The 22,676-nt window shown below is 35.9% G+C and overlaps 1 long non-coding RNA gene across 1 annotated transcript; it reads right to left on the bottom strand.

The window, feature by feature from the left end:
• Positions 1–814: 814 nt before the first annotated feature.
• Positions 815–11,187, bottom strand: LOC107825964 (uncharacterized). The gene is made up of 4 exons (XR_001657184.2): positions 8,612–11,187; positions 8,408–8,507; positions 7,792–7,989; positions 815–1,092 (listed from the first exon to the last, which is right to left on the bottom strand). It is a non-coding gene; the product is annotated as an uncharacterized LOC107825964 (long non-coding RNA).
• Between the last annotated feature and the right edge of the window lie 11,489 nt (positions 11,188–22,676).

The raw sequence follows: 22,676 nt of genomic DNA, 5'->3' as shown, positions 1-22,676 counted from the left end.
TAAGAGCATGATGAGCCAAGTTGATGAATCTAATCTCGTACTGAGTCATAGTCATAGAACCCTGCTGGAGATGCTCAAACTACCTCCGATAGACCTCTCTCTGAGTGACGGGGAGAAACTTTTCCAGAAATAGCTGCGTGAACTATTCTCAAGTCAAAGCTGATAACCTAACTGGTATAGCCAATCAATTATCTCTCCAACAGGTCTTGGCAGATCCAGACAAGCGAAAAGTAGCAAAATAGACCTCATTGGTCTCCACGATCCCTATGTTCCTAAGAACCTCATGACAACTGTCTAGATAATCTTGTGGATCCTCAAAAGATGCACCGTTGAAAGTAGTAGTGAAGAGCTTGGTGAAACCTATCCAACCTCCACAAAGCCTCCGAAGACGTAGCTGGCCTATCACCGGTCTGAGCTGTTGTTCGGCTAAAGAAGCGGTACATGACCTTGCCATGCGCGAAAGGACAAGATTAGGGGTTTCAATTTAGCACCGAGATAACAAAATCGTACGACAGGAAAGAATGAATGTGAAGTTTTTCCTAACTCTGTAGCCTTTGGGGGGTAAATACAGATGTTTCCGTACCGATCCCTCAGACTCTACTAAGCTTGTCTGTGAACTATGTGACCCATGTAACCTAGAGATCCAATACCAACTTGTCACAACCCGGATTTTCTACCCTCGGGAGTCGTGATGACGCCTACTAATATTAGCTAGGCAAACCAATTATGTAAACAATTTACCCTTTTTACCCATTTTATATTCATTAATAATTGTGAAGTAATAACATTTAAACAACGGAATTTAACATAAGCAGAAAAAAAACAATAAGCTAGCTAAACATGAATCTGTTACAACTGTTTGAGTCTTGACTACCCAGAACTGGTGTCATAGTTTCACAAATGGTCTAAGAATTCTACAAATAAAGGTCTGAAAGAATTAAATACAACACTGTCTCTGGAAATACATATAGAAACAGGAAAGTAGATAGAAGGAGACGCCAAGGCCTGCGGACGCCTGCAGGACTACCTCAGGTCGCCTGATGAGCAAGAATCAGCAATCCCACTACCGTCAGAAGTCTACAACACTGGGGTCTGCATAAAAGAGTGTAGAATGTAGTATCAGCACAACCGACCCCATGTGATGGTAAGTGTCTAGCCTAACCTCGGCGAAGTAGTGACGAGGCTAGGACCAGACTACCAAATAAACCTACGCAATTTAACTATATACAGCGGAAAAAGAAGTACAGAAAGAAACAGTCAAGTATGGAAGGGGGAAAACATGCTACAGGGAAATATCAAATAGTAATAGAATAGCAACAAATAAGTATGAGGTTCACCACAGTTCAATTGAAAATAGTAAGGGGAAATCATGTTGCGGGGTACAACAAGTATCAATAGGAAACCAACAATTTAGTGTAGAGAAACCGTAACACAGTTATCAATAAAAATTAGGAAATCAAAGACAAGTGCACGGCATCACCCTTCGTTCTTTTACTCTCTCTCACCAAAACAATACACGGCATTACCCTTCGTGCTTTAACACTCTCTTACCAAAACAATACACGGCATCTCCCTTCATGCTTTACGCTTTTCCTTACCCAAACAACAATCACAAGGAAAATAGGGTAAGGAATCTATAACCTCGAAATAAAATAAAGTAACAACAAAAAATCAGTAAATAAATGTAAAGGACAACATAACTCAATTATCAGCAAGAATCAGGGAAAATCAAGGACAAGTGCACGACATCACCCTTCGTGCTTTTACTTTCGTCCTCACAATAAGAATCAATAAAATAGGCACAGAATGGTACATCGTGCGGCGCGACATCACCCTTCGTGCTATACATTCATTCCTCACCATGAAATCAATAAAACAGGCACGAAATGGTACATCGTGCGGCACATCATCACCATTCGTGCTTTACACTCTTTCCTCACAAAAACAATGCACGACATCACCCTTCGCGCTTTAACGCTCTTCCTCACCCAAACAACAATCACAAACAATAGGACGTAACTTAATATTGTAGGACGTAACATCAATCGTAATATATTACTGCAGAGCATAACATCGACGTAGTACTACGGGGCATAATAGTTCGAAACCCTGAATTATGTGTTATGTGATTTGTATTGAGGTGACATACAGCCAAGTGACGGGCGTGCAGGCGTGCACCGTGAGAATTGTGACCTGGTTGATTCCATGGCACTGTATACTGACTCTATCTTGTTGATATTCATGTTTTCATCATGTGATAAAGTAATTGGGTTGTCAATCATGCTAGATATCATATTTAGGCTTTGTATCGGTACTGTGGGACCCCTAATGGTCGTTTCTTGTTGTCATCTCACTGATTTCATTAATATTATATACACAGTCATGTTCATGCATTTCATATCATATCTCAGTCTCAGTTGTTATTTATTGATACATTATATCATTATTTCGGGCTAGTTTTCATGATATTGTGGGCCCATGAGTGAGACTGGATAGATTGATGACTGAGTGAGGCCGAGAGCCTAATTATGAGTGACAATTATGAGATCGGGCTGCACGTCGCAGTGATTATACTGATTTGTGATAGCGTTTGGGCTATCGAAGCCCCTCCGGAGTCTATAACAGACCCCCAGTGAGCGCGATTGATATTATCGAGGGATGAATCTTCCTTGGACATGGATCTCGTCCAAAGTACTTGAAATCTGGAGATGGATCTTCTCCACAGGGATGGATTGGCCTTCCTCGGTACTGGGTGACTTATAGTCAGTGATGTATATGTCCCGGGATGGATCTTCCCTGGGCCGTATGGGCTATATACAGTACCAAGTGGTTGAGAATTTGAGAGTGTGAGCACATGAGGCTGACAGCATGGTGCATCACATACAGCATGTGCATTGGCATGTAGAGATAGTTTTGTTATATTCTTTACGCTATTCAGATCTGCTTTATTTTACTGTTTCAAGCTGCCTATTTTATTTGAAAGCATGCCTACGTTTTTGCATAGTTATTTCTATTTATCTATGTCGGTTGAGTTCGTCACTACCTTTTAGTCTAAAGTTTGGACTTGTTACTTACTGAGTTGGATGTACTCACGTTACTCCCTGCACCCCGTGTGTAGATCCAAGCATTTTTGGTCACGGCGGCGGTTGTTGATTGAGGCTTCAGAGTTCAGAGACTATCAAGGTAGCTGCACGGCGTTCGCGGGCCTTAACTCTCCCTCTTTATCACTAGTTGTATTTTAAGTTTATTTCTCTAGACACTGTAGTGGAGTGTATTCTGATTTAGACGCTCATGTACCTAGTGACACCCTGGTTTTGGGTTGGATTATATCGTATTTTGGGATTTATTCTATTTTTTTCAAAAGGTTCCTTAATGTAATTACTTTCGGCTTTATTTTCAAGTTATTCTTACTGTGATGAGTTGTTAAGTAGAGGTTGGCCTAGTTCCACGATAGGCTCCATCACGACAGTTGATTTGGGTCGTGACATGAATGAAGAGAGCGAGTTCCAACGAAAGAATTTTTTTGAAAAAGTGGAGGTTTTGAGCCAAACATGGCTAGTGGAACAAGCTGAAAAGTTAGAAATATATGAGGCTCAACATGAGGAAATTATTGGTGGGATGAGACACTTTATAGAAGGAAGAGCTGAACTGGGACAAGAGATTGAAAATTGGCACTGATATTCACGACTAGGGAGCTAAATTAATTGCAAAGTTTGACGCGTCTAATGCCCAACAAAATAGTAATGAGTCGTGTGTAGCTTGAAAGGAGCTTATACGCCAAATTGAGGAGCTAAAAGTGGAGAGCCAATCATTCGAGCATATTTTTATTGATGATGCCCATGTTGAGAAAAGTAAACTAGAGCTATGTAAGGAAGTAGATAATTTTATGGTTGAATAATATAGTGCATGTAAATATGAGGATATAAAGAGTAAATCAATTCTAGAGTTAGGGCATATTGGTCCTCATTCCATACATTTTTCAACATTGTGTTTGGATGATAACATGGAAATCGAATCATCTGAGCCTTTGAAGGAACCAATGAACGAGGAACGGGGTGCCTACATTCTTGAATTCATCGAGCCAGAGAGACAGAATTACATACCTCATCCAAAGGCCAAGAAGTGTAAAATGCGATATTGGTTGCTTGGCCCAATTAAATAGGTCTCGCCATCCAAGGAGCATAACAGAAAAGCTTGAAGCCAAATTAGGGGCTCAATTCATAAGTTTTAGGTGGAGGGAAAAAGTGGTTCAAGTCGTGCCGCGGTGTTAAATCAGGCGCTTGTTGGGAGGCAACTCATCTTTACTGCTTTCTTTTATTTTTATTTTTTATATTATTTTTGTAATATTTTTTTATTTTGTAGGATTAGTAGCATATAAGGCAAAGCCACTGGAAGAGTGCAAAAGCGAGCTAGGTGGTGAGAACTAAGTATTGGGTTCCCACACAAAGGACCATGCGTGGGGGAAGTCTGAGTACCCCGTAAGGCGCTATTGCTTTGGCCTTTGGCCTTTTAGGGAGTTTCTTATCCACCCTCATTATTGTTTTGCATTATTTGTGCATTGGGGACACTGCACTATTTTAAGTATTGGGTGGGAGAATTTTTCTAGATGATTAGTAGTAGTGTGTTAGGAAAATGTTAACTTCCTATTTTTATTTTCGTAGTTGTGTAGTATTTTAGTAGCTCCTAAGAAAAAAAAAAAAAAAGGTAGAAAAAATGGACTTTTTCCGATGATGAATTTCCTATACAATTTTCTTGAGGGATTTAAGTCGAAAGAAAAAGGACAAAAAGATTTTCTTTGTAGGTAGTCTAGTAATTACCCATTGGTTTTTATTTGTGTTGCGGTTCTTTTCCAAGGGTTTTGTTTGAACCAGGTGTAGTCAATTTTATTTTTTAGGAGTAGGAACCCTTATGTTGTTATCGGAATTGAAGCAATATCTATTGACTTTGTTATGCCTTGAGAATAGTGAGTACTTTAGTTGTGACACTTAGGCTCAGTTTTTGACTCTTGTATAAGTACCTTAAATTGTATGATCATAACTTTGCTTAACTGCTTTGACTAGAGTATCTTGATGAGCCCAATCCTGAGTGAGTTATGTGCCATGTGTGTGTGAGGTTGTTTATTATTATGTGCATTGCATTTGATGTCTAGAACTTGCATTGCATTTGATGCCAAGCTTTTGGAAGGAAAAAAAGTGTTTTTGAGGAGAAGCAGAAGCAGTTTTGGAGAAGCAGAAAAAAGTAGTTTCTCTCCAAAAGCATTTTTTTGAGAAGCACTTTTGAGAAAAATACACTTAGAAGTAGTTTTTTAAAGCTTGGTCAAACACTAATTGCTGCTCAGAAGTGTTTTTCAAACTAATTAGCCAAACACAAACTGCTTCTCACCAAAAGTACTTTTGAGAAAAGCACTTTTGAAAAATAGCACTTCTCAAAATAAGCTGATTTTTGCAGCTTGACCAAACGGGCTATTAAAGTGATTCTTTTTTTCTGCAAGAGCAAATAATGGCAAGAGGAAGAGATTAAAACTTCAATATCAAATTATACAAAAATCTAACTCATGAGCTCATGCTTATTGTCGAATTGCTAAAATTTTGAAGATCTAAGGCATGGTTAGCTGTAGAATTTGTCTAAGTTTGATATCGTGTTAATTTGTCTATATATTTTATTGGAATGGAAGCTTTTGGTTGATCTTTTATAGAAGATTTAAAAAGACATAAAAAATATTAAAAATATAACATGCTAGGTAACTGAAACAGAAAGATTATAGAAATTACTCTAAAATGATTTGACATTTAACATTTCGATTGCAATTTTCTCTACCTCAAAGCGCCTTAGTATACGTATGAGTTAATCAATATGAACATATTCAAGTGAAGTACATGTAGTTTTATAAAAACAAAATTGAAATATCCAGACAATATAAGATAGAAATTATTATATTTTAAAAAGAATCACGAAGTACATTAAATTAGTTTGATCAAAATAATAGGTTTTACATTAAAAGATCACAAAAGGAGGAAATGTGTAAATTAAAAAATTTAGTAGCTGCCTTATCGTATTATTTTTGGACTGATCATTTATCTAACATTAACAAGGAATTATGTGTCTCAATGATAAGATATGGTGTTAACGACTATGCCAAAGCGTGTTTGTTATTTAGGTTGCTAGCTGATGTTAAAAATGCTAATGGCTACAGTTTCTTTTTTAGAAACTATTTATCAAAAAATATTATCGTAAAGCTCCGTAGTTCTAGTGTCGATAAATCTATCTGGGAGATAGCTATTGCATGTAATTAAATCAAACTAGGAAAGTGCCTAACTAATATTATCTATTATTATTGAGCTAAAGGAAGTAAACACATTTATCAACATGTATAATCTCTTTATCATGATAATGATCATATCTGCCTACAAAGGATGTCGTGAGAACCAAAAAAATTTCCTAATAAAATTTCAAATGACAAAGTATATGAGAACTTCTATAAAGAAGAGATCTTCCTTTATTGAGTTCGATAAATAGGATTGACATTCATCATTTTCAGAAATTCACTTTTAAGAAAATTATTTAATAATTCAGATACTTTTTATGAAAACATCTACTATATATAATTTTTATAAAGTTTATATTCATTGGTGCGAGGTACACGTGCAACACGCGTATTCTAATACTAGTATTCCTAAAATTCACCTATAAATTCATGAGAGAATCTCTATCATAAATGAGTATTGCTCTCATGGCCTATCTAGTTGTAGCCTAGAAACATTTTTCTTCGGACCAAGTCTATGAATCTAGTCCCAACAAATATCTTACTCATAACTTATTTAGATAGTCTACTGTGACAAAAAGGCAAAAACAAATTAATTGAACTATACATAGAGACCTTAACATGAATGTGTCATACTCATATCTAATAATTTATGGTCAAATTTGTTGTTAAATACCAAATATGACACCTATATTCACATGCCTTCGACCTATGAACATTAGATTCCCAGGGAATCTTAGAAATGGCCATAGGGCATTTTTTCAACTCTACCGAACCAAAATGTACCGAATTCCCTGTCATGAGGATTTTAATCCAAACAATTATAGTTCGGTATTTAATAAATGGGTAGTGATCGTTCAAAGCCCTCACTCGTCAAAGGTGATTGAATTAAAAAAGAAAACAAGAAATGAGCAAATTATATAGCTATGCTGATCTTGTGTGTAGAAACAAAATCAAAAGGAAATTGATTAAATCCCAAAAGAATGTGATTGCAATAGCATTTTATCTCATGAAAAGAATACACATCCATGCAAAGATATATTGGAAATGGAAAAGGGCCAATATGCCCTTAACCTATTTAGAATTTATTGGTTCACTAAATTCCCCACCGTTTTCTTTTGACTTAAAGTTGCCCCTAAACCTAACAGTGTGGGTTTTAAGGAGCCAACAGGTTAACGAAGGGCAATCGTAAAATAAATCTGATAGTATAGGAGTAATTTTTATCATTTTTTATTTTATTATTTTTTCATTTTATTTATACTTTTAAACGTAATCGCAATTATATCCAATTTTTATGATCCTCTCAAACTACTCAAACAATTTCTTTCATGAGTTTGGACCCATGCTTAGCATGGGCTAGCTCTTAACTAGTATATAACTAGGACTGCAATGCCAACTCCGCATTCAAATGAAAGTCTGAACATTTGGAAGTAATTGCAGAAGAAAATATACTATAGATGCAGGGTAGGTTAGAGAGAGAGACACACACACACAAAGAGAGAGAGAGAAGCAGATGAGAAGTGGTATACCTCAGCATTACACAATGTGCAGAACAAAGCTTCTTCATCTCCACTGTGCTGCAGCAATTGATCATCCTTCCGACAGTCTTCAATGACAAAACAACAACATAGGATCCCTCCAAAATTTCCACAGCAACTTGATGCATCCCTTGCAGGTGTTCCTCCATCACGAAACCCTTGTTGGGACCCCCAGCATTAGATAATCACCTATCACAAGCAGTTTAAGATGTCAACAGAAGATAAATCATGGTTAAATTACAAAATGATACCAGTGTTCCATTTTTCACCCACTCCCTCCCCAACGAGATGCAGCAACAAAGTCTCACACATAACACTTGATAGTCTTTTTCCTTTTTTGTCTATTGTAAAACTTGACTTATTTTTAGTTCATGATAGTAAAATTTGATTTTTCTTAAAATGTTGTTCAATTGTATTTCAAATGTCTACAAGGTCAGGGTTTACTAGTTATCTTCAACTCATACCAAATCGACACACTACTTGTTCTTCAATTACAACCCAAAATTAAAATTGTCAAATGTATCTTGAGGTTGTTCTAGTTCGGCTGAAGATTTAACTTTTTCAAAGGAAGCTGAATAAGAGGATCATATTGCATCCAAAAACTAACCAGGCAACTCTATTTCATTGTGTGACTCATAGGCCGTTGACTTGTCAGCTTCAATGAGAATCTCGGGATCAGCAGGACATAGAGTGTGAACACACAGAGCCTGAAAGCAAGAGTTAAAAATGACAAAAAGTGACAAGAAAGTGAAAGAGGAATAGACTGTTTGCAAAACAAAATAACAAGAACGTCCATCCCTATTGCTCTCACCAAGAAGGAATAAACACCAATTGATATGTAGCCGTAGATGCCTTTTCCTAAAAATGGAGCCAAAAAACGCATAGAAGGCAACAGATAACAGGAAGAAAACAGTTATACCCACAACCTGCACACGGCAAGGTGGAACAATGAGTACACAAGCTTTAAGTCGTACAAGAACAATAAATGATATTAGCTAAGTATAAAGGCCGATAAAATATGATGTCATTAATCATCAGTAAGGATTGCACCTTCCATAAGAACTTTAAGGTGAAACTTGGCATTCAGAGACATGGGAAATGGGAAAAAGAGTACAGAAGAAAGAAATGCATGCTGATCAACACAACAAAAACCCGATTAAGTACTTTACTTTGTCAGATAGACGGCAAAAGATGATATCAGGTGAAACTTGGCATTCAGATAAACACAGTTGCATTAGCCAACCCAGTGAACGTGATTCAGAGTTAAAACCTCTTTAGACTATGTTGAAGAGTTTGTCCAACAAGGAACTGGATAAAGCAGATATGCATTATTGCATTTAGACTAATAGAAAGGTTCACATAAGTTCTAATCTTATTAAAAAGCAAGGTAATCACCATAAACTTTGAAACCCGTCAAATAAATTTTCTACCACAAACTAAAACTTGACGCATTTGCTCCAAATTCACAACAGACCCAAAACCAACATAAAAATTCAGATGAAACAAACTGAAATTAAATGTACGTCAAGTCAGATTCTTCCTCCAAAGTGAAAGATCGCATTTTTTTGAGATATTTTAGTAAATCAAAACTAAAAATTATGCAAATTCCAAATCTGCAAAGAAAAGTAACTGGGGCATCACTCAAAAAGGAAATGTAAAGAGAGTCAAAGTGCAGTTGACTAAAGAAACAATCAGCAAATGCCAACAAACCACTCTACCACCAAAACAAAACTCCCACTTTAAAGACCCAAAAAAGATCTAATAACACCAACATTATGACTCATGGACTCTATTTATTGTGGAGAATTTTGTGTAAATTAATTATGGAAAAATTCATGATAAAAATGGGAGAGGAACGTTTTAGACTCATGGACTCTATTTATTTTGGCGTAAATCCTTCTAAACTCAATATAGTCCCGACGGCCCAAATCATTTTTTCATCAAACCCAAATCTTACTTTAAATCTCTGTTAGCAGACACATTAATCTCTCTTTATCATATTTCAATTTTGTTTCATCTCAAATAACACATGAAGCAACACTTTCCTACTAATACCCACAAATTCAAATTCATAAGACTAAAACATACATCTACAACATAACCTAATCTAAAATGGCCCATGACATTCTTTTAACAACTAAGCAATTACATTCATAAGAGTAAGGTAAACAGAACATTAAATATTGTACCCTATAAAGCGATGAAAACTTATTAACACTTCAAGCAACACAAATTGAGAAGGTTTGATGAAAGCTAATAGAGCAAGATGTTTCGAGCAAAATAGTAGAAGAAAGAAAAGAATGAACCTTTAAAATCTTTCACTATTAAGAAACTCCAAGTAAGCTATAGAGTCATATTCTATCCCAAGCACGTTAAATTAAATAGTTCCAATTTATTTGAGCAAATATCACAACCTAAAATACATGAACGAGATAACTTCATAAAAAAAATAGATTAATTGATCAAAACGGCTACAAAGGGCATGAAGACGTTAAAGAATCTGCAGAAAATATTATTTTTTCACAATGTTTATCCAACTAACAGAGTAATGTAAATACAAGTGGTAACATAAAAACGGACCCAGCTTAATGGACTATATGTCTTGAGCAGTGGCAGGCATCATTATGCACATAATTTTTCTTTCTTTCTTTCTTTTATTTCAGTTTTCCATTTAACTTTTATTAAACCAAGTTCTGAGTTTGCTAAACTATTTAACATGCTAAAACTCAAATAACAGATGTAATTCAATGAAGACATATTCAATCAAGAGGAAGAAATCAGTGATTTGCCTAAAAAAATATTATTTCCTCAAATACATACTCAATCGAGGATAAGGGTCCATTTAAAGTTATTAAACAAGGTCCCAACCAATGTTTATTCCCAGATTAGCAACCCCAAAGCCCACCCTATCAAAAATGAGTAAAACTTCCCTAAGATTTTTGAATTAATCACCATTACAGCAAAATCAAAGCATCCTCATGATAAAAAAAAACAATAAGTGAGAAACCAAAACCATTCATTTAAACACTGACAAGAGCATAAATATGGACATAGAATAAAAGTTTTTTTAAAAAAAGGAAAAGAATCTCTATTGACGAAGTGAAAGAAAACAGAATCTTCCGAGCAAACGGAACTTCCGCCGGAAAACCAGACCACGACCGAAGAACCTCCAAACAGCGACAAACTCGAACTAACTCACAATCTTTCGAAACTCAGACTACAAAAATAGAAACTCTGTTTCGTCTGGGAAAAGAAAAGTTTCTTTCCTTTTCAACTAGAGCTTCATGGTGAATTTTATGGAAATTTCTGGGTTTTTCTACTATGTAATACGAAGAAGAAGGCCGTCCTTTTTCGTTTTTTTTTCTTTCTGTTTTCTATCCCCCTCAAAGAATGAGCAGCAGACGCGTTTTTTAATTCTTTTCGCCTCTTCTTTCCCGTCCCCTTTTCCGTTTTTCTCGTTTTCTTTTCGGTCCTTCCCCCTTTTTTGTTGCCCCCTAGTCCTTTTTCAGAAGAATCAGCCACATTCTTTTGCTTTCAGGTCCTTTTTATCTTTTTTCCTTTTTTTACTTCTTTTTGTAGTCCCTTTCCTCGCTTCTTTTATTGTTGATATTAACGAGCCTCCTCTGTAGTGTTCCTTTGTGATCTTGCTGGTAAAAAGGTGCGGCAAAAAGATGTGGTGTGCAAAAAGTATGCAGTTATCCTGTGCATGCATGACTCCATATTTAACTAAACTGTCTGCAACACAATTTTGCTTTCTGTAGATATGTTGGATAGGAGGCCTATCCAGCTGTAGAAGTAACAACATGCAATCATTAATAATGTTAGTATAGTGCATAGTATTTGTTTGGAACATACCTATGATTTCTTTTCAATCTGTTTCAATGACAATGGGTGTAATTTGCTGTTGCACAACAATTTTCAGTCCCATGAGCAAGGAGTTATGTCTGGACGCTTGTACCTTGGTTCGATTTCCCTGCAAAGCCCGTGATCCAATTGCCTTGGTAGTTACGAAAAACTCCACCAATGCTATATTGTTTGTGGGTAGATGAGGCAGACCCGCCTATGTTTAGTTTATAGTAGTTTGCAGCTGGAGGATGCCATTTAATGTAAAGAGGTGTGGCATGATTTATTTTTATTTTTTTTATTAGTATATGTTAGAAAATAGTATTCTGTTGTTGTATTGATTAATAAGTGAATATTTAAAGGAACTCTTTTATGGTCCAATATAGTTTTGTTCCTTATAATCCATAAATGCCATTGTGCAAATGGTAACAGTGTAGTAAAAGGGATTTGACGATGAGTGGATGATAAATGTGTATGAATAATATCATACATCCATGATGTATTATCATTTTGAGATGTATTAGTAGTCGGATGTAAGAGATAACTTGAGGTAATGCCATAGCTGAAGTGCATTTGGGCATTCAAAAAAAAATATGTGTTGTTGTTTCAAGAGCCATATGACACTGTGTACATATAGGTGAATGTAGAATACCTAAACGTGTGAGATAGGTAGCAGTAGGAAGTCTGTTATGGGAAAGTAACCAAAGAAAGAAGGATATTTTTGGTGGAATTTTTAGATGTCAAATCCACTTGTATGAAAAATGTTGACTGGTATTAGGAATGAGTGATGTATAACTGGATTTTACAGAGAAGAGGCCATTTGGGGTAAGGGCCCAAAAAATCTGATCATAGGTTGTGTATGATAGAGGCATGTATATATCCTTGATGGTAAGCTTTAATTGATTTGGTAATTGGAAAGGTAATTTTTCAAAATGCCATTCGTGATTGTAATAATAATCGGAGACTAATTTTTGCTCCTCATTATGTGGTAGTGGTTCAGCTATACAAGTGTGAAGTGTAAAATTTTGTTTGCAATTTTTTAAAAAGAAAATATTTGATTTTTGGAAGTTTATAGTTTGGCCCGGGTGATTGGTAAAATGAGTAAGAGTATCAACAATTGATTCACATGTACTAGGAGTGATTTTTGCTATTAGAATAATATCATCAGCAAAAAATAAATGAGAAAGCTGAGGTCCCCTTTTGGCAAGGGAGATTGGTTGCCAAGCATGATAATCAACTGCTATGTTGATTGTGCGCGAGAGCATTTCAAGACAGAGGATAAATAGATATGGCGATAATGGGTCTCCCTGGCGTAGGCCTCTGGTGGGTGTGAAATATTCAGATGGGCTTCCATTAATAATAATAGATGTGGATGTAGTTGTGATACAAGACATAATTAGTTGAATAAAAATAGGAGGAAAATTTAGGGTAACGAGAGTTTGATATATGAAAGACCATTCTATTTTATCAAATATTTTTTCAAGATCCAATTTAATAAGCATATTAGTATTTTTACCCTTCATTTTTTGGAATCTAGTAATTATTTCCTGAACAATAAGGGCATTATCTTCAACTCTTCTATTTTTCTGGAAACTAGATTGAGTAGGATTAATAATATGTTCTAGAATTGGTTTGAGCCGATTAACAGTAATTTTTGTAATAAGCTTATAAATCGTATTGCATAGGCTTATGGGCCGATATTGGGATATAGATGAAGCGTGTTTATGTTTAGGGATTAGGCAAATAAGAGTATTATTTATGTTAGGGTGTAACTTATGATCAAGAAAAACTTTGTGACAGAAGTATTTGACTGAATTGCCAATGATGTTCCAATATTTTTTATAGAAGAAAGGGTATAGTCCATCTGTTCTTGGAACCTTGAACGGTTTGAAAGAATGTAGGGCATTGATGATTTCATGATCTTGTAGTGGTTGAGTTAAAGAAATTTGTTCATCCAGAGTTAGAACGTTAGAAGGTTGGATTGAATAATGTCTATTTGAACAATTTTTTTGTGTTGTAAATAGAGACTTGTAATAATTTATAATATTTGTTTTGATGATATGTGGGTTAGTGAGCCAGTTGCCCCCTTGATCTTGTAAAGCAGTAATACGATTATGTAATCTATGATTTAAAGTGTAGAGATAGAAGAAATTTGTGTTTGCATCTCCATCATTTAACGAGTTAATATGGGACTTCAATTTCCAAAAATCCTCCTCAAGCTTTAGAAGAAGATTGAATTCAGTCTGTAATTGACGTTCCAAATTATGTAAAAAGGTGTTAGTAGGATAGTGTTGTGAAGATTGAATACCTCCTAAGCGAGCCAATATTTTTCTCTTACGTTTAAAAATATTTCCAAAAGTGGATTTATTCCATTCTTGTATAATTTCTCTGAAATTTTCAATTGCTGGAAGTAATTGAGAATTTTTATTCCAAGCTTATTGAACTAATTAAGGGAAAGCAGGGTGTGTAGCCCAGATAGTTTCAAAGCGAAAAAAAATCGAGGTAAAGGACAGTGCTTTAAATGTAATAAGAGGGGACAATGATCGGAATGTGTACATGGAAAGTGTGTGACAAGTGCATCAAGGTAATGACTAATCCAGTCATAATTTGCTAGAATACGATCAATACGTTCTAGAATATTATGATGATTATAATGATCATTTGTCCAAGTATAGCGGCTACTTTTATAACCTAGATCAGTAAGGTGGCAATAATTTATATAGTCTATAAACTTATTAGACCGTGTGTTGTTAATCTGTTGGCCTCCAAATTTATCATTAGCATGAGCTATTTCATTAAAATCCCCTCCGATAATCTATGGACCCTTGTAATTGTCGTACAAACACATAAGGTTATTCCAAAGAATTTGTTTATTACATAACTCATTGCTAGCATATACTGTCGAAAATAACCACTTAAAAGTAGAGGGATGTACCTGAATATGGCAGTGTATTTCCTATTTTGTGGTTGCTACTAGTTCTACTGTAAGCACATCACAATGCTATAAAATAATTATACCTCCCGATTGTCCTATAGCAGCTTCCTCAACCATGCCAGTGAAATTAAATTCCTCCTTCACATTTTGATGATCTTGACAGTGAGTTTCCAGTAGCACGACCAAAGAAAGGTGATTATAGTCAAGGAGGGAATGAAAATTACGTCGAAAATCAGTAGACCGAGCTCTTCTACAATTCCAAATAATGAAATTCATATGATTATTAGTGGGGGTGAGCCATCCTCAGGGTGGTGGTGTTCTCCCCTGGATGCAGACATATGTTGGCATGAGAAGCATTGCATATTTGCCCACATCTGGATTTGCGGTGGGCCTTATGGAAAATGATGTTGTCATTAGATTTTAGAGGACAACGTATGTAGATTTTTCTTTCGTATTCCTCTTTTTGGACAAAGACCTTGATTCCATCTAGCCATGCATGAACCGGGCGTATCTCCCTGTTGTAAGCTACTGCTGCTTCGAGTTCTTCCTGAAAAGCTCTATTTTGTGCAGTTGGATTGGGAAGGTTTGGTGGAGATTGTGGTGGTGAGAGGAGTGGAGGTGTAAGGGGTTCAAATAATGGAGTGTGTGTCTGTGGGACAGAGTATAGTTGTATCAATGGTGTTGCAGGAATTAGGGTCGGAGGTGGGTAAAAAGGCAGTTGAAGAAGATTGTAGTAGAGATGAGTGGGATCCCATATTGGTATTGGAAGATGTAGAGGATGGTATGGTAAAAGATAAGGGGCTTGCATCATAGACCGATGGTATCTGCCATAGATTTCCGTCCCTAGGCTCATTCCCTCCGCTACTATTTGCGCAAGGTCCCTCAAATTATTGATAAGGATTGTCACTTCTTGGTTGTTTACCTCCATTGTGAAAGTTAGAGCATGATTCTGAAGGCCTATCTCTAGCCAAGATGTTGGATCTGTCGTTTCATATGGTGTTTGAGCAGTGTATATTGTGGTGTTGGGTTCCATTATGAGATGTAAAGGAGGGAGTGAGTATGGAGTTTGATGGTGGTTGAGACGATGAATAGTCTGCCTGTTGTTGGTGTTGGAGTGTCTGCGTAGGTAATTGAAATTGTTTGGAAACATCTTTTTTATTTAAAGGAGATGATAATGGATGTTGAGTGATTTTTGTAGAAATTAGGACTGGATTTAAAGAGGAAGATATATCAGTGGTGGAAGAGAACAATTGATTTTGATGAATTGGAGAATGTGTGTGGGATTGATGTAGATTTTGTGAAGTGTTAGTAGTTGATATATCATCATTTGGTGTTTGCATGGAAGATGTAGTAGGTTGGCGTGGTGAGGAGAGTAAACAGTCATTGGTAGTAGAGGTGTTTTGATTGTGTAGGGTTTCTACTAGGTTTTGTAGGGGTGTTGAGTGGGATTGGGTTGAGTGTTGTGAGAGGTCCTGCATGTAGGTTTGGATGTCGTGTCTTTGTGCATAGGCTGGGGTAGGTGTTGGAAATTGTGGGTGTTTTGATTGGGTTGTAGGAATAACTTATTCTAATAGGCTATTATTAGTAATTAGAGGGCTGAGTTTAGTAGGGTTTAAAGAAGTATCCTTATTCAAATTAGCGGTAGTAGAGCTGGTATCAGAAGAAGATTCATTATTTAATAAAGAAGCAAATTTATTATTAGTAAAAACAACTGATATGGAAGTTTTACTGATAATATTATTTTTGTAGGATTAGTATTGTTAATAGACAGATTATTGAACAACAGTTTGTTAGGGTTTTTTAACACATCTGATCGATTCACATGCTTACCTGATGATTGAAAATCTGGAGAAGGGGAAACTGGCATGGATTGGAGGGAGTTTGGTTGGGTGGCAGTTGTTTTCATCATGGATTTCCTTGAAAATTGAACAATTTCCATTCTTCCTTAGATGGAGTGGGTAATTTGATAGGATAGATTTCTGTAGGGTTTTGAGTTTGGGACTGGTTCAACGTAGTTAATTCTGGAGGAGAGTTTTGTTGGAGTTGGTAAGAACATGCCCTTTGGTTATGGCCAAGTCGACCACAGGTAATGCAGAGAATGTTTAATCTTTCGTAAAGGATAGTTTGCCTATGGCTGCCTATAAAGAGGTGAGTTTTTAACGGTTGATCCAAAGGTACCTCAACACAGAGCCTTGCATATCTTCTTCATGTTGTTATAGAGGTACATGTATCAACTGTAAGTAATTTTCCTATTTTATTTCCTAGTTTCTTCAATATATCAAGGTCATAAAATTCTATAGGTAATTCTGGGAGACGCAACCATATGGCGGAGTATGTGATTTTTGTTTCAGAAGCCATAAATTTTGGCTCCCATTAACGGACGGAGAGAAAATGGTTTAAAACAAACCAAGGTCCATCTTGCAAAAAATCATTGGCTCCCATTTTTGTTTCCATCTTGTTTTCCTTCTTTTGGAATTTGAGAAGGAAAAAATCAGATCCTAGATTTATTAGTGGAAGATTTTCAGTCGGTTTCCATTGTACATAAATTTTTTGGCAAAGAAGTTGGTGTCCAACCTTTCAATCAAAAACCTTGATAATAACTGCATGTTTCTATGGAGCATAAAGTCTGGTTTTTCTTCTAGTGATAGTGGAATAAAATTTAAAGGGTTAGCAGGTGCCTCCGTTTCATCTAGGATATCGAGGCTAGGGTCTAGTGAATAAGTTTGATTGGTATGGGAAAGTGTACTATTGTGAGAGATAAGTGTGGTAAGGTATGTTTTATTGGTAAAATTTCCTGGTTGTGTTTGGGAATCAGTGGGATCTATGTTCATGGTGCCGCCAGTGATATCAGGTGATTTGGGTGGTATTGAAGATGAAGATTCATAGGGTTGAGGGTTCATAGTAGAGAGAGTTTACCAATAGTTGGGTTTAAATAGAAGGATAAGCCAATCATTTCTATTTGTAGATTATGTGTGTGAATATATGAAAATTGGATAAAAGTTAAAGAAAGATCCTAATAAAAACTAGAAGACAAAATTAAATAAATAAAAATACTATGCTAATATTTTGGACTAGACAAAATATATGAAACTGCTAAGGAAATTACAAAATGCTAGCTTGTCAAAAATTAGAAGAAAATACATTTCGCGTTTTTCGTACGTTAATGTTTCGCATTCAGTAAATTGACATAGACTCGGGGATGAAATCATCTTGACGCTAATGTATTTACGCTATTTATAACAAGCGATAAATAAGTGTCATGAATGATAAAGGATGTACGAATTAGAGAAAACGAGTTTCGTTAAAAATGGCCAAGTTTGGATAAAATACGGATCAAGTAATAATACCCGATAATTATAAACTAGTACCATGCAAGGTGTCATATGACCACGATAGGGTAATATATAAAGTATATATGAAGTATTTTGAAAATAAATAGAATTTTAAGTAATTTGTGATAATTCTTAAGTTATGCGGGTAATAAATTAATTATCGGGTAACGAAACATTACCTAATTAACTAATAAATAGATAAATTAATAAAATCACCTCCCTAAGGAGATACATGGTAGCCCCCTATTAAGGTGATTCATCAATCACCTTTAACATGTGTCAAGACTCAAAAATACAAATTCTTATCAAAACTTTTTTTAGCTTATCAATCAAGAAGGGAAAACATTTCATTTCAAACCAACAATCTAATTCTTAAATTTTAAAAAGACCTTTTGTCTTTGAGAAACCAAAACAAAAAAAAACGTGATTCATATTCTTAAGGAACTAAAAACTTAAGGATTGTTATAAAATAAAAGCAATGCAGTAAAATGTAAACAAGAAGAGATAGAGAGAATGGAGAAGTGTTTTCTTTTTTCATTTTGGTGTAATTTTTTATTGCAATTACATGGCCTTTTATAGGCATAAAAAGTAAAGATGATGGACATAAAATAAGAAATTTAATCTTTAAGTTATTCACAACATGGACATCCAATGTAGCATCCAATGTAGTATCCAATGTAGTATCCAAAGTAGTATCCAATGTACAAACTATTCATAACACTCCCCATTGGATGTCTATGTAAGATAATGTGCCTCATTAAAAACTTACAAAAAAAAATATTGGGATGTACATAGTTATTTATAATATGCATTGCTTGTTGCCTTATTAAAAACCTTACCAGGAAAAGCCAGTGGGACAAAATCTTGGTTAAGGAAAAGAGTGCAGCGTGTAGTTACTCCCCCTGATGAAAAATCACTTAATGTCTCGAAGACGACGCATTCCAATCTTATATATCAGCTTTTCAAATATTGAGGTTGGTAATGCCTTAGTGAACAGATCAGCCAAATTATCACTTCAACGAACTTGTTGTACATCTATTTCACCATTCTTCTGAAGATCATGAGTGAAAAAGAATTTCGGTGAAATATGTTTTGTTCTATCTCCTTTGATATATCCTCTTTTCAATTGAGCTATGCATGCAATATTGTCTTCATACAATATTGTTGGAATATTCTCTTTCGAAGAAAGACCACATGTTTGTTGAATGTGTTGAGTTATAGATCTTAACCAAACGCATTCTCGACTTGCTTCGTGAATGGCTATTATCTCTGCATGATTTGAAGAAGTAGCAACCATAGTTTATTTTGTCGAACGCCATGATATGGCTGTACCTCCACTTGTAAATAAATAGCCTGTCTGAGATCGACCTTTGTGTGGATCAGACAAATATCCTGCATCTGCATAACCAATCAATGATGACTTGGATTCAATTGAATAAAATAAACTCATATCAATGGTCCCTTGGAGGTATCTGAATATATGTTTAATACCATTCCAGTATCTTTGTGTTGGCGAAGTACTAAATCTTTCCAATAAGCTTACTGAGAAAGCTATATTTGATCGGGAATTATTGGCAAGATACATTAATGCCCCAATTGCACTAAGATATGGTACTTCGGCACCAAGAAGCTCTTCATCATTTTCATGAGGTCGGAATGGATCTTTCTTTATATCAAGTGATCTCACAACCATTGGGGTACTCAATGGATGTGCTTTATCCATATAGAATCACTTTAAAATCTTTTCGGTGTATGTCGATTGATGGACAAATATTCCATCTTTCATATACTCAATTTGTAGACCAAGACAAAATTTTGTCTTTCCAAGATCTTTCATTTCAAATTCTTTCTTCAAACAGTCTACTATTTTTGGAAGCTCCCCAGGAGTTCCAATGATATTTAAATCATCAACATACACGGCGATTATAACAAATTCAGATCCAGACCTTTTTATAAAGACACAGGGACAAATTGGATCATTCTTGTACCCTTCTTTCAACAGGTATTCACTCAGGCGATTGTACCACATACGTCTTGATTGTTTCAATCCGTATAAAGATTTCTGAAGCTTTATTGAACAAGTTTTTCGAAAAATTTTATATGCTTCTGGCACTTTAAATCCCTCAGGTACTTTCATAAAAATTTCGTTGTCTAATGATCCATACAAATAGGCTGTAACAACATCCATTAGATGCATATCAAGTTTTTCTTGTACTGCCATATTTATGAGATACCTGAAGGTGATAGCATCCACTACAGGAGAATATGTCTCCATATAATCAATTCCAGGCCTTTGGGAAAACCCTTGTGCCACAAGTCGTGCTTTATATCTAACGACTTCATTTTTATCATTTCGTTTTCGCACAAAAACCCATTTATACCCTACTGGCTTTATGCCTTCAGGTGTTCGAACTATGGGTCCGAAGACTTCACGTTTTCCAAGTGAAGTTAACTCTGTCTGGATAGCGTCTTTCAATTTTGGCCAATCATTTCTCTGTCTACATTCATTGACAGATTTTGGTTCAAGATCCTCATCTTGTTGTATTATTTCAACAACAACATTATAAGTAAAAATGTTATCGATAACAATATTATTTCCGTTCCATCTTTTTCCGGTTGAGACGTAACTTATTGATATCTCTTTATTTTCATTATTTTTAGGTACCTGGACCTCCCCTAAGGTCTTATCATTTGTTACGTCTTGGGGCTCTTCTTGAGCCACTACCTCTGTGTTATGTTCACTTTGATCACTTGCTCCTTTTCTTCTTCGAGGATTTTTATCTTTAGAACTGATTGGTCTACCACGTTTCAAGCATGGCTTAGACTCATTTGCTTTAATTAATTGTTCTGTTAGGATATCAACTCGAATTGGAGCATTAGCAGCTGGAATATGTGACTTAGTCACCCTTGGTAGGTTAGTGAATGCATCTAGCAATTGATTTGCAATATTTTGTAAATGAATAATCTTTTGAACATCTTGTTCACATTGATTTGTTCGAGGATCTAAATGAGACAGTGATAATGCATTCCAATCTATCTTCTTTTTCAGCTGCTTATTTTCTCCCCCTAATGTTGGATATACTGATTCATTAAAATGGCAATCAGAAAATCTTGTCGTAAATAAATCTCCAGTCATCGGCTCTAGATATTTTATAATAGAAGGAGATTCATATCCAACATATATCCCCAACCTTCTTTAAGGACCCATCTTTGTGCGTTGTGGTGGAGCAATTGGAACATTTATCACACAACCAAAGATCCTAAGATGGGAAATATTTGGCTCCTGACCAAAAGCAAATTGCAATGGGGAGACTTTATGATAACTTGTGGGCCTTATCCGCACAAGTGCTGCTGCGTGCAAAATAGCATGACCCCATACTGAAATGGGAAGTTTTGTTCTCATAAGCATTGGTCTAGCAATTAATTGGAGGTGTTTGATCAATGATTCTGCTGGTCCATTTTGTGTATGAACATGAGCAACCAGATGCTCAATTGTTATCCCAGTTGAAATACAATAATCATTAAAGGCTTGGGATGTAAACTTGTGAGCACGTGATTTTTGCCCTATGAGAACTACTCCCAAAAATTCAAAATAAAATGGTTTGGTATTGTTTGTAATTTATTTGTATTGTTGTCTGTACATGTTTATTTCTACTTTAATTAAGAAAAATACAAAAAATATGTGTTGCATGTGTATTTAGGAGTTAATTATGCATTTTTGGAATTAATTAAACCATGTCTTACTTTAAAGAATGAAAATCACAAAAAAATATGAATTCCGGTAGTTTTGCCATTTTTATTGTTTAATTGTGCGATTTTATTTTTCGATCTCGTGTATTAATTTTTGTTAAGGGTTAATTAATATCTTTTTAAAATAATTTTGGTTTTACAAGTCAATTTAGGAATTTTTGGTTTTAAGAATTAAAAAAAAAAATAGAAGAGAAAGAAGAAAACAAGAGAAATTTCGGACTGGGCCAGTTTTGAAAAGGAAACATTCAGGCCCAATGTCACACCCCATGTCCAGGCCCAACCGGCCGGTCCAAGAGACCATACCAAACGACGTCGTTTCAATGGCAAAATCTCAGCCATTCAACCAAACCACATCCAACGGTCACAGATCAATACCCGTTATTCAAGAACCGAACCCGACCCGTTTGTCCAGAAACCAACCCGGTCTCAAGAGTGTCCAAACGACACCATTCCATTAAGTGGACTGATCCAAGGCGTTGATCTTAATCGATCTAACGTCCTGGATCAAATCCTTCCCCCAGTATATAACCCTAAGACCGCCCCCTTAGAACCCCCCTATTCGTCTCTCTCAAAGGGTCTTCAAAGACCAAACCTCGTTCCGCCGCTGACCGCCCGCCGGAAATCGCCCACGGCGGCGGTCAGTCACCAATGGCCACCCAAATAACACCCATGAACCTTCTAGCCATCCTCTCCTTGAATCCATGTTCCGTTTGCTTCGAATCTCAACGGGACTCTTCGAATCTTAGATCGAAGAACTGACCCCTAACCCTAGTTCACCCAAACGCCTCCAACTTACACCTTCTAACCACCTGACCCCCCTCGACCCAAATCCCATGTTAGTCCTGCTCAAATCAAGCCGGAGCTGGACGAATCCCAAATCGAACCCCCAAGAACCCTAGAAGACCAAAGGTTGAAACCTGTCCAAATTAAAAGATGATTTAGGGCCTAATCGACTTTAGTCGAAGTGTTCTCAGTTGAGAACACTCGATTAAGGTCCGTTCAACTTCAAAAATGGT

This window comes from Nicotiana tabacum, chromosome 20 (genome assembly GCF_000715075.1).
Source record: "Nicotiana tabacum cultivar K326 chromosome 20, ASM71507v2, whole genome shotgun sequence".
Lineage (NCBI taxonomy): Eukaryota > Viridiplantae > Streptophyta > Magnoliopsida > Solanales > Solanaceae > Nicotiana > Nicotiana tabacum.
Note: the sequence above shows the minus strand (reverse complement) of the source record. Positions and strands in the feature narration are given on the sequence as shown.